The following is a 14,942-nucleotide window of genomic DNA, read 5'->3' as shown; positions in this document are numbered from 1 at the left end:
ACCCTTTCTCTCCCCTCGGCCACTCTCTCTCCTCACCCACTCTCTCGGATTTCCCCTCCCCAGTCCTTTCATTCTTCCACAGCTTCCACCTCGTTTCTTTGCCATTCTATTCCACGTTCTTTTTCTACTCTCCATTTCTGTTCCTTTCACACTTCTGTAATTGTCCTCCCTCCCTCATTTCTCACCACTCTGGCCCATTGATTCCTGGTGCTCGGGCCGTATTAATGCAACCCATGCGTAAACTCCTTTTTTATGCAGGAGTTAGAATTACGAGTTTGAAGGTATTTAACACATCCAATAATTGTCGGATGCGTCAGATAAGTCAATTTTGTTAACTGTCATCAGGTCAGACTTGCTGAAATTAAACAGGGGAAAACATACAGGATTTACCGGTTCATGTGGATTTTGGTGCATTTAACCATTGCAGGTTCTTCCCTGTGAACTCATAATGGGTGTTATTTACCTTACCCAATAGGCAAAATATTCTGTGGTACCTTTATTTGTCAGGGGCCATAAATAACACCTTGTACGTAATCAGGCTCAATGTTTCACCCTTCCTGAAGTCACACACCCAGGCACTTCATCAGGTCAAACCTCAGTGGCAGTATCAGAAAGGTACTTGCCAGCAGGTGAATATAGTTAATGTGAGGAGTATCTCAAGAATTAGAGTCATATCTGGTTGTTCAGATAAGAAAGTGGTGGAGGAATCGTGGTACCATAGCTGCAACTTTGTTTCATTTAATCCAAATAAAAGGTGTTGTTAAAACGTCCATTGTAGGGGGATCATTGGGTCTAAATTCCAGGGCCCAACTCAATTCCATTGAAGTGTGAAGTGATTTTGAGAGGAAAATTAAAAGTTGTACCACGTGCCTCTAACAAATGTTTGATCACCAGGGGGACATTTGGAAGCAGGATGTAGGGCAAAGCTGGACACGTTTGCTTAAGTTGCTGGAACCTTCCCAGATTCTCAGGAAGACCACTGGCTATGTAAAGCATGTAGATTCATTGTATGCACATTGAACCCAAGCAAAGGTCCTAACATTTGGTTATAGTTGCGGCCCTTGTGGACCAGTGCTGTATATCCCCGTAAGTAGAGTATGCCACAAAAAGCTTAGGGTTGGTTAATGGTTAAACTGACCAGTAGAGCAGTGAATGACCGAGTGGACACCACACACAACTGCTTGCATTTTGCTGCTTCTATTTTAAACGTCTACTAGGGGCATCAAGACCTCATTGCCATAATGTTCCAGACCCTCCAGGGCACTGCTGACTGATTCACTCCTGTGCCTTACTTTGCCTAGCCGCAAATTTGTACTTTTTTTCTAGTGCTGGGACAGTTTACAACTGGTTTGGGGTCCTGCTTGGGGTTGCTCTGAGCACCAGGGCATATGTCCGCTGCCCCTAGCCTCATTCACCAACATTCTTTGGAAGCAATGGAGACATGGGATAGCTGACTGCTGCCATCGTACCATGTGCACAACTACAAACAGGACACATTGGCAGCTGTAAGCCAAAAGCTGTCACGGTTCTCCAGCAGCATTTTAAATGGCAGTGGGACCAAAATGTCACCTGCTTGCAACTGAAAACAGGCAGCATGGCAGCTAACAACTCCTGTGGGCCTTCATCACCTCCATAAATCGATGGTGAAAGAGGATCTCCCGAGCTACAATAGTGTCCTATTTCAAATGCAATCAGGACATCGAATCCCATCATTCGTGTTGGATCTTCTGGAAAACAGTCCCGCTGGCGTCATGTTCACAACTGTGAACGAACACCGAGGCAGCTGACTGACCGCCTAAAACAATCCTGCATCACCTTGGCATGGACATGAACTAGGAGTCGGCAAGGGGGAAGCACATGATTTCCTTGACTTACCTATTGCATCCCTTAGTAGTGGTATTTCTAACAATGGTTCCAGGGAACATCAAGGCAGTGGCACAAATGAAATTGATCAACCCTTTTGACAACAAATAGCAGACTGCTGAGGGGTGATGGGTAGGACAAGGGGTTACCCTATGATGTGGTCGAGGGTTAAAAAGTGCACAATGTCACTTATCCAATCCGTGGAAACTTGGAGATTCGATGCCAAAGGTCTTTGGCAAAGTCTGAGACACAAACGACTTTCTTGCCTCTTGGACAAAGAAGTAAGGGTAAAAAAATAAGACAGTGCTCTTTTCCCTCCGGAGGAGGATGAGGATTATGAGATAATGATATGAGACCACAAGGATTAAGAATTATGACTCCCTAATTAGGTAGGAGAATTGAAAATGTTATGAGGCCAAAAGAAATAAGAGTTAAAACCTTCCCTAATTACTAATTTAAAGAGTGGAAGATGTGCGGAAGGGAAATTAAATAAGTATAGAGAAACCCTTTCAAAAACGCGAACGTAGCAAACAATCAACTAAAATGAGAAGTAGAAAATATTAGAGGAGAGGTGAAAAAGCACTTGCTACTGAACAAATTGAGAATGTCCTATGGAGCTGGATGGAAAACTGTTTACGCATCGTTTAATGCATACTGTACTGTTTATGCTAGAGGCCGTACTTATACATTTTCTCGAAAATATGATAGGATAGAGATAAGGCTGCACAGGCAGTAATCCCAAATTCTTCAGAAGTAGAGTTGTAATCTATAAAGGGAAAATATGAAGAGCCACGGGTTAATCCCTGCGTTTTTTTAGATCAGCTAAATGGTGGGTTTCCTGAGGCTAGGTGGGGCTAGTTACCCAACTGTAACTGTTCCTGGCCTCCCCTTGTGGCCCTCGACTAGGCGGCTGCCACAGCCAAATAGTCACTTCTGCATAGCACATACTACCTAGTAGCAGCTAAATTCTGCTCTACACGCTGCAGCAGACACCCCCACACCGATGCTGCCTGGGCAAGAAGGGGGGCACTGGATATCTTACAGATTCTGATTACCGTAACCCGCTGTTTGACTGAAAATGTTAGCCAAACAATGACCTCCCCATGCCAAAACATAGAAAACATGGGCTTCTTTTGTACTGTATTCTTGTTCGCCCTCATATTTTGCTTACCCTCATTTTTTCTTATTGACCCTTTAGTTTTCTGTCCATCTTTTTTTCTTCTACTTCACCCTCTTTTCTTCTTCCTTGCCTTGTGGTCCTAGCTCACAGCCAATGGTTCTCTATTTTGCTGGAACCGACTCCGCTTTTGACTTCTCTTCCCTTTCTTCTCATATACTTTTGTATCCTTTTGGTATTTAGTTTACTTGTGTGTTCTCTTCCAATATGTACTTGGTTAACGACCTCCTGGCTGCACCACTCCCCCTATAACTCTACACTCATTTAGCTGATGTAGGGAAGCGGATGATTTTTCTTCCTGTTTGATTCACCGGTTCTTCCGAAGGAGAGTGACAGTATAGATGACAAGTTGTCCAATGTCATGTTATAGCATAAGGACTCCCTAGCTCTAGCGCCAACAGCAGTTTGCATGCCTGGACTTCCAAGACCATACTCAAATTGTTATAAAGTGAAACTACAGGTCCCAGAATGCAGAGTGCTGTTGGTTAGAAAGCAAGGACTAACTGAAGCATTCATATCTGACACTTCGCCACAGTATTCTGCATCCGCTGAATCTAATCTATAAAAAACGCTCATTGTACTGTGAAATATTTTGTCGGGGTGGCCTGACCACCTGGGAGGTCGGACAACGGGGAAGCAGCAACAGACGAATAAGATGCAGACTATGCAAACCCTAAAGATGAGAAAGCAGTTACTCCAGGAACATAGGAACTTGGAAGAAATGTTAGTTCCCCACAGGTGTTCCATGTTCCTCTTATTTTCCAAAGCTCTTCAGCATTTCTTTCTTGATTAATGGACCTCACAGACCATCTCAATGGTTGGTAAGCTGTAGCATGTGGGCTGCCTCCAACTTGATATTTAAGGTCAGTTAAAGGCGGGCACCTATGAGGTGATGGTGTGAAGCACAAGTGTTTTGCTATTGCCAGCGAGAGACAGTAAATGGCATCCAGGCTGTCACATCTACTATAGTAAGCTGACCATGGCTGTCTGTGATAGCAATGTCTGGTACTGTGAAAAAGACAGCAGCAGTGTGAAACTGCTTACGATCTTCTGCTGCTGAAAACTTGTCTCTGTTTTTGGTGTATCCATCCTCAAAAGCAAAGCATGTTGTGGATCAATGAAGCATTCAGGTCAGCATCTATCCTGAGTCCCTGTGATCATAATCGAACATGCTTGCAACATCTTTGTACATATATATATATATATATATATATATATATATATATATATATATATATATATATATATATATATATATAAATATATATATATATATTCACTGAAAAAAAATTAAGGTTACAGGGACCTTATAGCTAGGTTAACATTTTACCTATAAAAAAACAAAGAAATTCTGTAGTTATAGTTATACTTATGTTAAGAAACTAGAACTCGTTGTCCAAAGTTACTTCCCGCCACAAGTTATAGTTTCTTTAGATAACTAGAGTTATAGCTATAACTTCTGAATTTCTATGTTTTTGAATGGGTAAAACGTCAACCTAACTATAACAACCGTGTAACCTTTGTTTTTGTTTTTTTCCAGTGAATTTCTATGTTTTTTTAATGATCATATTAATATTTTTGTCAGGTTGCGGCAAGCCAATCAGGGCCTTCCTTTTCATCAGGATCTCAGGAAGATCCAAGGAGGGCCTGAGTCCCTATATATACAGATTTGATTCTCATTTAACTGATAGAAAACTACTGAACAGATTTATACCAAATCACAAAAAGGGTGCTTTCTGGACCAAAAGCTAGCTCTCTGGCAAATTTGCTGTAAATCCGTCCAGCGGTTCAGGCTGTATTCATGTTCAAAATCCCTACGGAAATTAAAATGGGAAAATCTTGTTTTGGGACCTCCCTTTTTCTCAGCCCCCGCTTGACAGATCTCCACAAAACTATCCAGACAGCAGCTGAAGTAAATTTCAAATTTTTGGGGGAAATTTTGTGAAGATTAATCAACCAGTGCCAAAGATATAGGCAAGTCAAAAAATGCTTTCTCAATGGAAACTAGGTCCTAACGATAACTACCTATGTGCAACCGCCAGTAGGTAATTTATATATATATATATATAGTGGTCACCAATGGGTAGTTATAGTTAGGATATTGTTTCCATAAGAAAAGCGTTTCATGTTTTGACAATATCTTTAGCACCTTTAGACGAATCTTCATGAAATATTCAAAACTAATACAACAGTCGGTTCAGCTGCTGTCTTGAAAGTTTCGGGGTGACACGTCAAGTGGGGGCAGAGAAAAAAGAGGGGTCCAAAAACAAATAGGGTCTTTAGACATGACTACAGCCCGAACCACTGAACAGAATTAAACCAAATTTGTCTGGAAGCTAGATCTCGATGGTGTAAATCTGTTCAGTAGTTTTAGAGATATTAAAGGAAAAGGAAATATAGATATCTTGTTGATGCGGAGGCTCCGCAGATCCCGGAGATCTTGTGCCAAGATCTGATTGGCTACCAAATCTTCAACCAGGAAATGTTGGCTGCCATTTTGGGGCATAGTTTTAGCCAATAGCCAAAAAACATAACAAAATCCAAGGGGGCAGGGTAGGAATCCCCCATACCCCTAGGCTTGGTGCTGGGGCTGCCCTGGGACCCCACCAGAGCACAAAAGCATTTTTTTTTAAAAATGTTCACATAATTCACGGAGTATCTGCAATCCACTGAAAATGAAAAAAAATAAAACAAACACAGCCACCCGCATTTGTTCTCAATGTAGCCCTCAGGTGGGCCAGGTCCCAGGGGCATGTGGAAATTAAATAAAAAACAGGAGGGGCTGTATGGGGCCGTCCTCCTACAGCTGTTTTTAACCCCAGGGACCACCACCTCCCTGGGGCTTTATTTAAGGGCCACATGGACCCTCCTCCATTTAGGCTCATTGAGCCTCAGGATCACAACCTCCACAGGGCTTTTCTAAATCAAAAAGCCCCTCCTAGGGCTTTATTATTACCCAGGGATCACCACCTCTTCAGGGCCAAACAAACAAGGTGCGGGGATGCACTGTCATGCAGGCAGGGAAACAGATGAAAGTTTGTTTCTGTGTGTAGGGAGCTGTATATTTAGCAGCTCCGTGCATGCGGGAGCAATGCCAGCTCCTGCAGGAAAAGGAAGCCAGGTGGGACCATGGGGTCTTATGGTTCCCCCCCGCAGTTCCCACCAGTGTATTAAAGGTCTTCCGGCCTTTCCACGGTAATGGACAGCTTACTCACAGCCCCCCAGCATGTTTCCCGCCAATTTGGAAGACACATTCTTGATGTACGGAAATATGATCACATCTCCACCTAACAAAGAAGCACTTACTTCTGAAAAGTACAAATCATCCTAATGTCTTGTGCATTGCCAATGCAAAGCAAGTGTGTTTTCTCTGCAGTTCCACCTTGAAAAGTTATCTGTAATCCTCGATGGAGGTGTTTGCATCCTTGCTCTTTTGAGCGCAATATCTTATGCTGTGATAGTACGAGCATGTAAACTGGCCTAGAAGCCCCACCCATTTGGCCCCACCCAATATACATTAGTGTACACAAGGTCTTCCCATCTTTTTTCCAGGGTAATGGAAGCTTACTAAAAGGCCCCTCCCTCTTTAAAATCCACACACAATGTGATCATATTATTGCACATGGCCAAGGCAAAGCAAGTGTGTTTTCTCTGCCGTTCCGCCTTGAAAAGTTATCTGTGGTGTGGGAATGGGTGCAACCCCCACCGTGCACAGCGAAAGGCCATGCGTGTCGTGAAGTTGGGTGGTTACGGGAGTAGGCTGTGTGTGGTTTGGGGTTTGGACGTGCATGGCAGTGGTTGGACTAACGTAAATTAATTAAAATTATATTACGTTAAAAAAACATAGAAATTCACTGAAGGCCCCCGCGGTCCCAGCCAGCTACCCGCCTTCTGCGGGAGCCGCCGCTGCTGTCACAGAGAGACAGCTGCTTAACATGAAACTCCCTCTCTGTGAGATCAATGGTTTCCTCTGTTTCCATCCCCGCATGTCTGCAGGTAGGGAAACAGAGGAAACCTCTGCTAGCAGCAAGTGAGAGCTGTTTGACAGCCTTCACGTGCTGTGAGTGAAGTGTTTGCTCTGACTTGGCAGGAGCTGTCAGCTTCTGCCAAGTCAGAGCAAACAGCTATGTTTGTGGGCACCCGGGGTCATAGCAGGAGCTGGCTCTGGTTGTGGCCGTCCTCAGGGACATCTATGGCTCCTCGCTATGGGGCCACGCTGCCACCCTCCAACGTTAAGTAGGCCCGGGAAGGTGGTGGTTGCCAGGGCTGGTAGTCAGTGCGGACCCCCTTCATTATTTGAATTCAGTCGCGGGGTGCTTGTGACCCCCATGGCTGAGGGGGGATGTGCACCCTCCGCTTTCATTATTACTTAAGTCCCTGGGAGGTGGCGGTACCTGGGGCTGCGGGGGTGCAGCCACATGACCTCCCCACATTTATTATTATTTAAGCCCTGTTGAAGTGGCGGTCCCTGGGGCTGTGTGGTCCCAGCCCGCATACAATGTGAATTAAGCCCTGGGGAGGTGGCGATCATCAGGCCGCCTGCATAATAATAGTAATCTCTGGGGAGGTGGTGGTCCCAGGAGCATAAAAATGCCCCAGGAGGGGGGCCCTATGCGCCCCTGCCTTTATTTTGACATGCACCCGAATCTGGCCCACCTGGGAACTGCTTTAAAACAAGCACAGGGAGACTGTGCTTTTTTCTTTGTAATTTTTCATACGAAAATGCAACGCAGCAAAAATATTTTTAAAACTGTGTTTTTTTAGCCCTGCTGGAGTCCTTCTGAGACCCCAGCACGAGAGCTAAGGGGTCGGGGTGTCCCTACCCTGGCCCCTATTTTTCTTTTTAGGGAATTGGCTGAAGCTGAGTCCCAAGATGGCCACCAACACTTCCTGGTTGAAGTGTTGGAAGCCAGTCAGAGCTTAGTAGATCTCTGCACAAGCTGTCAATTATTCGCAAAGTTGTTGGGGAGGATCTAAGAATATAAAAATTTGGATTTCCTTTAATTTCTCTTAAACTTCTAAACAGATGTACACCAAATAACAAAAAGCATAATCTGTGTACTTAAGCTACCTTTCTGCCAAATTTGGTGTGGATGTGTTGAGCGGTTAGGGCTGTAGTCGTGTTTAAAACTCCTGTGGGAATTAACATGTGAAACACATGTTTTTTTACATCACCTTTTTCTCGGCCCCCCCTTGACAGATCACCCCGAAACTTTCAGTGCACAACAAGAATCACTGGCACACTTTCATGGCAAATTTTGTGAAGATTTGTCAAACGGCGCCAAACATATAGGCAAGTACAAAAATGCCTTTTCCATGAAAACATGGTCCTAAGAATAACTATCTACTGGCGATTGCCAGTAGGTATAGGTATATATATATATATATATATATATATATATATATATATACACATACATATATATACATTATATATTCACTTAAAAAAACAAAGGTTACAGGAATGTTATAGTTAGGTTCTGAATCTACTCATCTACTCGTGCAAAAACATAGAAATTCACCAGTTATAGTTATAGTTAACTCAAGTAACCTTAACTCGTGCCCTAAGGTTACTATAACTCGTGCCCCCGCCATGCAGTTTTATCGTAAAAAATGTTACTGCAAATATTACATTGATATATACAATGTTATCAAAGATGTCAGGAGTGCCGTAATTTGTGGGGTAGTTAGCAGTGTATGGCGAGGCCGCAAATTATAATTACCTTAGGGCACGAGTTATAGTTACTTGAGATAACTATAACTATATGTATGAACCTTTACTTTTGAAGTTTAAATTAAAGAAGGGAAAAGACCACAGACGAAAATTGAGGGTTCTACACCACGTGTGTGTGTGACCTTAATCTTCACACCACAGAACATTCTTTATGCTGCTTTTTCCAGACATACCTATGACATTGAACCCACACATGTGATAGGAAAGAAGCGTAAATGTTCCATCACTAGGAAGGTTTAACAGTCAAAACACTAGTGAATAAACAAACATACTGCCAAGCAATACGAGGATTTGAACCTTCAGCGTACTGAGTGACAGCATAAGATCTTGACCATTCGGCCAGAAGTGACTCTATTCCACTCTGCATCCAAATGTAAGCATAACATTCGGCCCAAACATCTTGCTAGTCTTTCTCTTTAAAGTCACTGCATGGAGAGACCTATGCAATGACAATCTCTCTCTCTCTCTCTCTTTCAACCCATTATGAGATGGAAAAGAGAGAGTGACTGGTCTGCAGGGGAGCCTCAAGGCTCCAGTGGTCCTAGCCAGCTCCCCACCTCTGCAGGAGCCGCATTGCTCCACAAGCATGGAGCTGCTTTAAATATCAGCTCCCTGCTTGTGAGAGCAATGTTTTCATCTGTTCCCCTGCATGCATATTTGCGTGCCGGGAAACAGATGAAAACTCTGCTGTCAGAAAATGGACTTTGTTTGCTTTTGCTTGGTGGGGGCTGTCAGCTCCCACCAAGCAAAAAGCAGGTCCCAGGGGTCGGGACTCTAAGTCATTTCAGGAGCCGACCCTGGGGGCTGGCGGTCTCCAGGGCCATAATTGGCTCCACGGGGCGTGACCCCTCTCCAACATAATATAGACCAGGGGAGGAGGTGGTCTCCGGGGTTCAGGGGTCTGCAACAATCTCCCTTCATTCTTCTATTAAAGCCCCAGGGAGGTGGCGGCCCCCGGGCTGCAGGGGTGGGAGGCCACACAGACTTCCGGGTTATATGTGTTAAAAGCTCCATGGAGGTGGCAGTCCCCAGGGGTGTGTGGGGCTGCGTGGCCCCCCTACTTATATTTGTTAAAACCACAGTGAGGTGGCAGTCCCCAGGGCTGTGGGTGGGGCGTGCACTGGCCCCTGCACTCTGATTAAAGTTCTGGGGAGATTGCGGTCCCCAGGGCTGTAGGGGGGCCGCTGGCCCCCGCATTTTATTTGATAAAAACCCTGGGGGGCTGTCATTCCTAAAGGCAGCCCCCTGCATTCCATTGTATATTTGCCCTGTGAGGAGGCCGTCCCCGGGGCAGTGGAGGAGATAGGTGCCCCCCCCCTCATTAAAATGTCAGTGCTCCCCGGGACCACAACCTCCCCACACGGGCCTCACAGAAGCACCCGGGGGCCTCACAGAAACAAGTGCAGGAGACCTCATTTGTTTTTTTTCATTTTCACAAGATCTGTGGATCTACCGTGACTTACTGTGAACATTTTTTTTTTTTTATGCTTTTTAGCTCTGGGTGGGTCCCTCTGAGATCCCAGAGCTAAGGGTTCAGGGTGTCCCTACCCTGGTCCTTTTTATTTTTTTACATGTTTTTTTTCTGGGACTCGGCAGAAGCTGAGTCCTAATGTGTTGGCAGTCAATCAGATCTCAGCACGAGATCGGAAGGGTTTGCAAAGCTTTCGCATTGATATATAAAAATTTGAAATTTGTTAAATTTCTCTAAAACTACTGAACGTATTTATATCAAATAACAAAAAGGTCACTTTCTGGACAAAGAACTTATTGCCAAATTTGGTGTAATTTAATTCCGTCCAGTGGTTCAGGTGCTATCACTGTTCAAAATCCCTATGGAAAAATGAATGGGGAAAAAGTGTTTTGCCCCCCTTCTCTGCTTTTCTTGGCCCCCCACTTGACAGATCACCCTGAAATTTTCTAGACAGCAGCTCACATGAGAGGCACATTTTTGGGGAAAATTTTGTGAAGATTTGTCAACCGACCCCAATGATATAGGCAAGTCAAAAAATATGTTTTTCTATAGAAACTAGGTCCTAGCTATAACTACCTAGTGGCGATAGCTAATAGGCAAAATGTTTGAACTATATCAGTGCAATATGTTTAAGATGTTTTAATAGATAAAAAACGGCATTCACTCTTTGTTTCAGGCACTTTTCGGCTGGAATTTAAGGGCCAGTTTTACAAGGCCTTTGCACCCCTTAGCGCCACATTAATGGGCCACTACCATAGCATCATATTTACAAGGTGGAGCAAACTAGGTTAGAGGGTCGCTACAAATGGCGCAATGGAATCTACAAGTTTCCATTGCACCATTTCTAGCATAATTTTTAACACCTGTTTAAAGCAGGCGTTAAAACGAGGCTCCCGTTGATTTCAATGGGCCTCTTAACACTATACTGGATTAGCGTCAAGGGGGCCGCATGGCGCATCACTAGTGAGGCACGGCTTTCTTTTAAATATGGGCCAAAATATCACAGAGTGAGATGACGTTTGTTTGGTTAGCCACTGGATGGCGGTATAGCTGTAAGAATATGTGTACCGGCTATAGAGCTAAATCAATCGCTAAACGGCTGCAGTTGGCAGGGAGTGTAGAGAGTATCATAATGCACGAATGTATGTATCTTTTAGACTGCATGAGAGATACAGGTTACAACTGCGAAGTTTGACAGTTTGCAAGATTCTGAGTCTGGAAGGGAGTTTCTACAAAAGACTCAGAGCCTCGTTTAGGGTTTGGCGGGGAGGGGGGAACGACAGAAAGCGGAGGCCCCTTGCCCTGTCAGATCTGTGCTTTACCGCTGTGAGAGCTTAGGGGTGAGAAACCTGAGGTGTTGGGAATGAAACTGCCAGAGAGGAGGCTTCCTCCGCAGGGCAGAGATCCCTGCAAGGTAGGCAGGATCTCCAGACGGGCTTCTACCGCCAGAGCGCGAGAGGCCAAAGCCACGGCTCCCGAGGTGAACCAGCGGAACATCACCACAAGGGTCGAAAGGGTTAGTTTTATTTGGAACCGAAAATCCTCCAATACCCTAAACAAACTGTATATACCGAATAGAATCCACCGGCTCCTTTCCTTAGTTTAGGAAGATTATCGTGAAGGAAATTCAGCAGGTGGATTCATCTTTCTATTTGGAGTATCCTCCAGAAATCGGGAAAAAAACACAAGGTTGTTACACCTAAAACACCCGCAGTGGCAGAGTCGGTCCCCTGGCAAGCCACGGCCGTTAGGGATGGTGTTGTGTGTTGTTTGAGATGTATTTGTTCATATCTTGGGCTGGCGTCTGTTCTCATGAGTTGCCACAGAATCGCGTGACCCACTGTTCATGCAGATCTTTGGGACCTGGAGCTTCCATATCTGCCAGTTAGATAAATGCAGAAGAAATGGCAGCGCCAGAGACTACCGCTCATCTCCACTAGTAAATGTACTTATCTTTAATTCTCGTAAGTACACCAGCAGCAACAATCGCAAGCAATTGAATCTATCAACACCATTTGCATCCTCAAGCTTTAATACACATTTGCTGGGTTTTTCTGATCCAGCTTGAGGCGTGGTGCGCCCTGCATCTCACCGAAGTATATATAGCGAGGCTGACTGGCATATTCGTGGTGCAAAATCTGGTAACGTGCATACATAGCCAGCACTGGTGAGGCATCGTTTGACCTATACTGGTGGTTTTGTAAGACTGGAAAGCTAGGAGTAGATTCTGGTTGCTTCACTATAAGCAGTGCTTGAAATTGAAAAATTAAAGTGCGGGTACTCTGTGCCAGAGTACCTGCTTGTGTCCGAGAAGTGCCGGCACTCTCCAATTAAAATGATTACGTTTTTCTTGAGATGTGCCGGTACTCTCCCTCTCAAAATAAAAAAGTGCCGGTACTCAGTACCGGCCCATTTAAAGCTCTGACTATAAGGAGTGTTTCCGGGTGCATGTCTATTAACTTACGCCTAAGTGCGTGACTGCAGTTCGCAAACGCCGATCAGTCGGCATTTGGCCGTGGGCATCATCTTTGTCTGTCTGTGACAAGCATCTGCATAGTTTTTATTTCCGCTGTTAATACCTAAATGTTGTGTGTGTTTTGATGACCATCATGCACAGTGGTGTGCACGCCTCCGGAATCAGCCACTTTGCCTTGGTCTGCAATCTGAAATTGATACGGTACTTCATCACGTGATGTATTAAGTTTTCACACATATTCATGAGATAAGAAGAATAGTTCCATTTATAGCTCTTTCGGATTATTCATGGGTGTTCTGTGCCTCGGATTTTGTGCGATACACGGTGACGTTTATGGGGCATGGGTATTTACAGGTCAGAAGACGCGCACAATCGTCGGCGATCTGCACACAAGATGAAATTTAACATTTGTTTGGGCATCGAATTTTTTAGTGATGTTCATTAAACATGCTTTCAACTTCAACTTTGTAGTGCACATCGGTTTTAGTGTTTTTGCCCTCAAATCACTATTTTTCATCACTAAGTGTGATGCACACAGACGTTTCTGCTAAGATGTATTTCTAGGAAAAAAACACCACTTTACTGTGGAGACAACTAAGAAGTACATCCACCTTTTTATTGGGATGCGTGGAGAAGACGCGTATGAATCTGTATGCGTAACGGTGTTAGGTTAGGCACACTGCTGTTAAACTTGATTGGTCTATGTTTGTATTAGCTTTTTGCGTGTTAGCTGTTAATCTTGTTGGTGGTAGTGGTATATTGTTTAGATCGAATCATGTAATGACTGAACACCACCAAAGCTCTTTCAGTACAAGAGTGAGCCTCAAGTTCCTTCAAAATATGGCAGGAGGAATTTCTAACATATTTGCTCGTTGTTGATGCTTAAAATAATGCTGGTATAATGATTTAACTACAGTCTGTGACATGGATGAAATCAATGAATGAAGAAAGAGTGTGATGGGAAGACAAATGTATGTACCACTACAAGTAGGTCAGGGAAGCAAGACCAGAAGTAAAAAAGGAATGGATTTGAATTTGTACAAATGTGGCAGCAGTTTCCAGTTGGCTTTGTTATAGGATGTCCAGCTAGTAATGAAAAGTGCAAATTGTGTGAAGGAAAGGACATCTTACAAAAGTGTTTTGGAATAAAAAACATAGGGGAGTAAAATGACGTGAACCATTTACGTGATGCCAACGTGAAGAGAACTATAAAAGAGAAACTTGGGTTTGGTATTTGGTACTAGTTAGGTGCTGCTATTTCAGTAACGGTGAGGATGTTTAGGATGTGATGTAAAAATGAAGGATGAATTTAAGTTCACAGAATGCCATTATTATGAGAACTATTTAAAGTTGTTCGCGATTGACGTTGTGAAGCATTTGAAGGGCATTCCATTGATTTAAGTAAGTATTTTGAAACAAATATTGTTTTAAAGGAAAAGTGCAGTACTGAAGGTGAATGGTAAAAATGTTGCAATGTAAGTAATCAAAAAAACTTGTTTTCCAAGTTAGCTCCATGCTCATTGGAGTACACTTTGTTAGTGTGTAGTGAGTAGTTTTTTTGATTAGTGGCTAAAAAAGCAATGGATAAAACCTAGATCTTTGTTTGCATTGTTCAGCATTCTGTCTGTCATCTGTTCTTTTTGCTTTTGTCGCCCTAAATAGGAAGGGTATGCCCAGACATTGGTCTCGTGCTTGCTGCACCACTGGATCCAAGCTATCCTGGCTGATGATGGGTGATGTGAGGATGCCAGGATGCTTGTTTCCAGTCCAGAGAGGACCTGGCTTGGCACTTCGGGCTGGGCTGTTCCCATGAGTAGCAGGGTCAAGACTGATTTGCATATGGCTGGCTCCTAACTGGGGTGGCATGATGGGCCAAAAAATGATGGCTAAAATCCAGATCTCTGTGACTGGAGGTGAATGTTTGCATTGTTCAGCATTGCGTCCATCATCTGTTCTTTTTGCTTTTGGTAAATATTTGGGAACACAGTTAGTGTATGAGGTTCCTGATGTTTTTTTTGGATTCTCCTGCAAGATGCAAGATATGTTCACAGGATATGTAGTGGAATGGGGGGAAACTCAGCAAACAAAAATTGAAGGGTGTTCCAATTAATTTGAGGAAAACTATGTACAAGAAGATAATATTGAGGCAGTAGGGTCTTCCGAGTGGAGGCCCCCAAGTATTCTGGATAATAACAATGATAGTAAATTATTTATATACATT

The 14,942-nt window shown here is 43.8% G+C and overlaps 1 protein-coding gene across 1 annotated transcript in view; it reads right to left on the bottom strand.

Annotated features, from left to right (window-relative positions):
• Positions 1 to 14,942, bottom strand: part of SEZ6L2 (seizure related 6 homolog like 2) — a 217,059-nt gene that overhangs the window by 130,572 nt on the left and 71,545 nt on the right. The gene's annotated exons all lie outside the window — the stretch shown is intronic.

The sequence above is a fragment of the Pleurodeles waltl genome, chromosome 7 (assembly GCF_031143425.1).
Source record: "Pleurodeles waltl isolate 20211129_DDA chromosome 7, aPleWal1.hap1.20221129, whole genome shotgun sequence".
NCBI lineage: Eukaryota > Metazoa > Chordata > Amphibia > Caudata > Salamandridae > Pleurodeles > Pleurodeles waltl.
The sequence above is the reverse complement of the archived record's forward strand: the minus strand, read 5'-3'. Positions and strand labels throughout refer to the sequence as shown.